The sequence below is a fragment of the Salvelinus alpinus genome, chromosome 1 (genome assembly GCF_045679555.1).
Source record: "Salvelinus alpinus chromosome 1, SLU_Salpinus.1, whole genome shotgun sequence".
In the NCBI taxonomy this organism is placed as follows: Eukaryota; Metazoa; Chordata; class Actinopteri; order Salmoniformes; family Salmonidae; genus Salvelinus; species Salvelinus alpinus.
In genome coordinates, this window is record NC_092086.1 from 17,487,830 (window position 1) to 17,494,685 (window position 6,856).

Below are 6,856 nucleotides of genomic sequence, written 5' to 3' on the forward strand. Positions count from 1 at the left end.
TAGGAGATATCGGACCAATACGCAGCGTGGTGAGTATTCATATTTATTGAAATACTTTCAATAAAGAACAAAAACAATAAACTGACAAAATAAACGAAGACGCACCAGTCCCGAAATAGTGACCACTAAACACAGGAACACACGAACAGGAACAATCACCCACAACCCACAATACAAAACAGGCTACCTAAATATGGTTCCCAATCAGAGACAACGACTAACACCTGCCTCTGATTGAGAACCATATCAGGCCAAACACATAGAAATAGACAAACTAGACATACAACATAGAATGCCCACTCAGACCACACCCTCACCAAACAAAACAATAGAAACATACAAAGCAAACTATGGTCAGGGCGTGACAATCCACTATTCTGTCATTATAATATCCACAATTCCGTCATTATAATATCCACTATTCTGTCCGTATAATATCCACTATTCTGTCATTATATATCCACTATTCTGTCCAGATAACAGGAGATAACCATGGGACTGGAGGAATCCAACTAGAAACTTGGCATCTTTGATTGTTTTTCCCAGTTTCTGATTACAAAATCTCAAACAAATGACAAATAGTAAAGCAGAAATTTGACGATGTTCAGCCCCAGTTATCTCTACTCCAGGGAGAGAAAGTTGTCCAGGTTCAGCCCCAGTTATCTCTACTCCAGGGAGAGAGAGATGTCCAGGTTCAGCCCTAGTTATCTCTACTCCAGGGAGAGAGAGATGTCCAGGTTCAGCCCCAGTTATCTCTACTCCAGGGAGAGAGAGATGTCCAGGTTCAGCCCCAGTTATCTCTACTCCAGGAAAAGAGAGATGTCCAGGTTCAGCTCCAGTTATCTCTACTGTAGGGAGAGAGAGATGTCCAGGTTCAGCCCCAGTTATCTCTACTCTAGGGAGAGAGAGATGTCCTGGTTCAGCCCAAGTTATCTCTATTCTAGGGAGAGAGAGATGTCCAGGTTCAGCCCCAGTTATCTCTACTGTAGGGAGAGAGAGATGTCCAGGTTCAGCCCCAGTTATCTCTACTGTAGGGAGACAGAGATGTCCAGGTTCAGCCCCAGTTATCTCTACTGTAGGGAGAGAGAGATGTCCAGGTTCAGCTCCAGTTATCTCTACTCTGGGTCCAGCCCCAGTTATCTCTACTCCAGGGAGAGAGAGATGTCCAGGTTCAGCCCCAGTTATCTCTATTCTAGGGAGAGAGAGGTGTCCAGGTTCAGCCCCAGTTATCTCTACTCCAGGGAGAGAGAGATTTCCAGGTTCAGACCCAGTTATCTCTACTCCAGGGAGAGAGTTTGACTGTTTCTTTCTGAACCAAACCATTTACTGTATCAGTGAGTGATGAAGATCTGGTCCATGTCTCCACCCTCAAGAAAGGTAAGAATTGTAATAATCAGATTTTGACATGGTTATCACCTATCTAGATGGATATTTTACTAGACTTTATTCAACACATTGGAGCAAAGGACAACAGAATGATGATTGTCATCTTCGTATGTCTGTTCCTGTCATTCATTGATTTTCTAGTAAATGCAGTCTAGCCACTGAGCTTATTATGACGTTTACTAACCCGTTACAACCCAGGTGAGAAGCCACAGTGTGTGTTAGAAGAACGATTATCTTTAGTCTCTCTCATTTGAACAATGTTGAACACCAATAAGACCCCCAGCCCACTTTGGTATTTGACACTTCTTCAGAAGCAAGGCCTGGGCTGAGTTGTGGTGCTGCAATTTGAGACAACTCATCATGTAACAGCATCAATCTATAGTTGAAGATAATGTTTATATCACGGCTCATCAGTGTCATACTTAAAGTCTATGGTCAGTGTCATACTTAAAGTCTATGGTCAGTGTCATACTTAAAGTCTATGGTCAGTGTCATACTTAAAGTCTATGGTCAGTGTCATACTTAAAGTCTATGGTCAGTGTCACACTTAAAGTCTATGGTCAGTGTCATACTTAAAGTCTATGGTCAGTGTCATACTTAAAGTCTATGGTCAGTGTCATACTTAAAGTCTATGGTCAGTGTCATACTTAAAGTCTATGGTCAGTGTCATACTTAACGTCTATGGTCAGTGTCATACTTAACGTCTATGGTCAGTGCAGACCAGCAAAATAGAACTGTTTTAGATCCATATAAAGGCACAGAGATCAATCCATGAAGCAGCAGTCAATGTAGTATGGAGTCAATGCAGTATGGAGTCAATGTAGTATGGAGTCAATGCAGTATGGAGTCAATGCAGTATGGAGTCAATGCAGTATGGAGTCAATGTAGTATGGAGTCAATGCAGTATGGAGTCAATGTAGTATGGAGTCAATGTAGTATGGAGTCAATGCAGTATGGAGTCAATGCAGTATGGAGTCAATGTAGTATGGAGTCAATGCAGTATGGAGTCAATGTAGTATGGAGTCAATGCAGTATGGAGTCAATGCAGTATGGAGTCAATGCAGTATGGAGTCAATGCAGTATGGAGTCAATGCAGTATGGAGTCAATGCAGTATGGAGTCAATGTCGTGTGGAGTCAATGCAGTATGGAGTCAATGCAGTATGGAGTCAATGTAGTATGGAGTCAATGCAGTATGGAGTCAATGTAGTATGGAGTCAATGCAGTATGGAGTCAATGCAGTATGGAGTCAATGTAGTATGGAGTCAATGTAGTATGGAGTTAATGTAGTATGGAGTCAATGTAGTATGGAGTTAATGCAGTATGGAGTCAATGTAGTATGGAGTCAATGCAGTATGGAGTCAATGCAGTATGGAGTCAATGCAGTATGAGTCAATGCAGTATGGAGTCAATGCAGTATGGAGTCAATGTAGTATGGAGTTAATGTAGTATGGAGTCAATGTAGTATGTAGTCAATGTAGTATGAGTCAATGTAGTATGGAGTCAATGTAGTATGGAGTTAATGTAGTATGGAGTCAATGTAGTATGGAGTTAATGCAGTATGAGTCAATGTAGTATGGAGTCAATGTAGTATGGAGTTAATGTAGTATGGAGTCAATGTAGTATGGAGTCAATGTAGTATGGAGTCAATGTAGTATGGAGTCAATGTCGTGTGGAGTTAATGTAGTATGGAAAGAGTAATAATAGTAGTAATAATAATAGTAATAATAATATTTTGATTGTAAATGTTTGAATAAATGTAGTTACTATATAACCTAGGACTCATCCTGTCTAACACTAATGAACACCACCATGTTGTTATGACTCTGTGTGAGGAGGAAGGAGGTCCTGATGGTAGATACTATATAACCTAGGACTCATCCTGTCTAACACTAATGATCACCACCATGTTGTTATGACTCTGTGTGAGGAGGAAGGAGGTCCTGATGGTAGATACTATTTAACCTAGGACTCATCCTGTCTAACACTAATGATCACCACCATGTTGTTATGACTCTGTGTGAGGAGGAAGGAGGTCCTGATGGTTACTATATATTTAAACAAGTCAGTTAAGAACAAATTCTTATTTACAATGATGGCCTACCAAAAAGCAAAAGGCCTCCTGCAGTGACAGGCGATTAAAAATAAATAAATATATAATTAAAATGTAGGACAAAACACACATCACTACAAGAGACACACCTCAACATTACATAAAGAGAGACCTAAGACAACCACATAGCACGGCAGCAACACAACATGACAACAACATGGTAGCAACACAACATGGCAGTAGCACAACATGGTACAAACATGATACAAAACATGGTACAAACATTATTGGGCACAGACAACAGCACAAAGGGCAAGAAGGTAGAGACAACAATACATCACGCAAAGCAGCCACAACTCTCAGTAAGAGTGTCCATGATTGTGTCTTTGAATGAAAAGATTGAGATAAAACTGTCCAGTTTGAGTGTTTGTTGAAGCTCGTTCCAGTCGCTAGCTGCAGCGAACTGAAAAGACTAGCGACCTAGGGATGTGTGTGCTTTGTGGACCTTTAACAGAATGTGACTGGCAGAACGGGTGTTTTATGTGGAAGATGAGGGCTGCAGTAGATATCTCAGATAGGGGGAAGTGAGGCCTGAGAGGGTTTTATAAATAAGCATCAACCAATGGTTGAGATGATCAGTTTACAGAAGAGTATAGAGTGCAGTGATGTGTCCTATAAGGAGCATTGGTGGCAAATCTGATGGCCGAATGGTAAGGAACATCTATCTGCTCGAGAGCACCCTTACTTGCCGATCTATAAATTACGTCTCCTTATTCTAGCATGGGTAGGATGGTCATCTGAATCAGGGTTAGTTTGGCAGCTAGATTTAACTTTTGCCTGGGGCTTTGATGTGGGCTGAGAGAAGGACACTGTACCATCTAGCAATACTCCCAAGTTCTTGTGTGAGGTGACTACCTCAAGCTCTAAACCCTCAGAGGTAGTAATCACAACTGTGGGGAGAGGGGCATTCTTCTTACCAAACCACATGACCTTTGTTTTGAGGTGTTAAGGTTAAGGGCAGAGAAAGCTTGTTGGACACTAAGAAAGCTTTGTTGTAGAGAGTTTAACACAACATCCGGTGAGTGGCCAGCTGAGTATGACTGTACCATCTGCATATAAATGGATGAGAGAGCATCCTACTGCCTGAGCTATGTTGTTGATGTAAATTGAGAAGAGCTTGGGACCTAGGATCGAGCCTTGGGGTACACCCTTGGTGGCAGGCAGTGACTGAGACAGAAGATGTTCTGACTTTATACACTGCACTCTTTGAGAGAGGTAGTCAGCAAACCAGGCCAAAGACCCCTCAGAGACACCAATACTCCTTAGCCAGAATGGAATGGTCTACCGTATCAAAAGCTTTGGCCAGGTCAATTAAAATAGCATCACAGGTCAGAGATAGGCTTGGCAATTATAGGGGCAGCAACCTTAAAGAAGAAAGGGTAGAACATCTGACCCAGATGTTTTTTGGAGGTCAAGTTTAAGGAGCTCCTTTAGCACCTTGGACTCAGTGACCGCCTGCAGGGAGAAACTTTGTAGCGGGGCAGGGGAAAAGAGAGAGGAGCATCAGGGCTAGAAGTGTTCGAAGGGGTGGGAGACGAGGAAATGTTGAACGGGCAAGGAGGCATGGCTGAGTCAAATAGGAATCCTGACTTAATGAAGTGGTGATTAAAAAGCTCAGTCATGTGCTTCTTGTCAGTAACAACCACATCATCAACATTAAGGGACATGGGCAGCTGTGAGGAAGAGAGTTTATTCTCCAGGTCTTTAACTGTTTTCCAGAACTCTTGGGGTTAGACCCACAGAGAGAGAACTGCTCCTGAAAGTAACTAACTTTGGTCTTCCATATAGCCTGAGTGCACTTATTTATAATTTGCCTGAACGAGAGCCAGTCAGTCTGAGTATGCGTGTGTCGTTTCACTGGACAGGTCGTTTCACTGAGCAGACATTACGAACACAGGCTGTAAAACAGGGATCACTAAGGTCATTACAGAAAACCCCAGACTGATACCTATCAGGATTATTTGTGAATATAACATTGAGGAGAGTAACCTGGGTGTTTGGAGTCATACCTTGTGGGAATGATAATAATCTGTTAAAGATTTAGGGAGTTCCATTGCTTTAGTACTTGATCAGGTGGTTTAAGCATGTCCCAGTTTAGGTCACCTAGCAGGACAAATTCAGACTTTAGTGTAAGGGGCCAGGAGAGAGCTTAGGGCCGGTAAGGTACAGGCCGGTGCTGATGGAGGACGATAACACCCAGCAACAGTCAACGAAAGGGTTGGAGACTGGGTTAGGGTGGTCCCAGGAGGGGTTGGAGGGTGTGTTGGGGTGGTCCCAGGAAGGGTTGGAGGGTGGGTTGGGGTGGTCCTAGGAGGGGTTGGAGGGTGGGTTGGGGTGGTACTAGGAGGGGTTGGAGGGTGGGTTGGGGTGGTCCCAGGAGAGGTTGGAGGGTGGGTTGGGGTGGTCCCAGGAGGGGTTGGAGGGTGGGTTGGGGTGGTCCCAGGAGGGGTTGGAGGGTGGGTTGGGGTGGTCCCAGGAGGGGTTGGAGGGTGGGTTGGGGTGGTCCCAGGAGGGTGGGGTGGGGTGGTCCCAGGAGGGGTTGGAGGGTGTGTTGGGGTGGTCCCAGGAGGGGTTGGAGGGTGGGGTGGGGTGGTCCCAGGAGAGGTTGGAGGGTGGGTTGGGGTGGTCCTAGGAGGGGTTGGAGGGTGGGTTGGGGTGGTCCCAGGAGGGTGGGGTGGGGTGGTCCCAGGAGGGGTTGGAGGGTGGGGTGGGGTGGTCCCAGGAGGGGTTGGAGGGTGGGTTGGGGTGGTCCCAGGAGGGGTTGGAGGGTGGGTTGGGGTGGTCCCAGGAGGGGTTGGAGGGTGGGTTGGGGTGGTCCCAGGAGGGTGGGGTGGGGTGGTCCCAGGAGGGGTTGGAGGGTGTGTTGGGGTGGTCCCAGGAGGGGTTGGAGGGTGGGGTGGGGTGGTCCTAGGAGGGGTTGGAGGGTGGGTTGGGGTGGTCCCAGGAGGGTGGGGTGGGGTGGTCCCAGGAGGGGTTGGAGGGTGTGTTGGGGTGGTCCTAGGAGGGGTTGGAGGGTGGGGTGGGTTGGGGTGGTCCTAGGAGGGGTTGGAGGGTGGGTTGGGGTGGTCCCAGAAGGGGTTGGAGGGTGGGTTGGGGTGGTCCCAGAAGGGGTTGGAGGGTGGGTTGGGGTGGTCCTAGGAGGGGTTGGAGGGTGGGTTGGGGTGGCACCACGAAGGGTTGGAGGTTGGGTTGAGGTAGTCCTAGGAGGGGTTGGAGGGTGTGTTGGGGTGGTCCCAGGAGGGGTTGGAGGGTGGGTTGGGGTAGTCCTAGGAGGTGTTTGAGGGTGTGTTGGGGTGGTCCTAGGAGGGGTTGGAGGGTGTGTTGGGGTGGTCCTAGGAGGGGTTGGAGCGTGGGTTGGG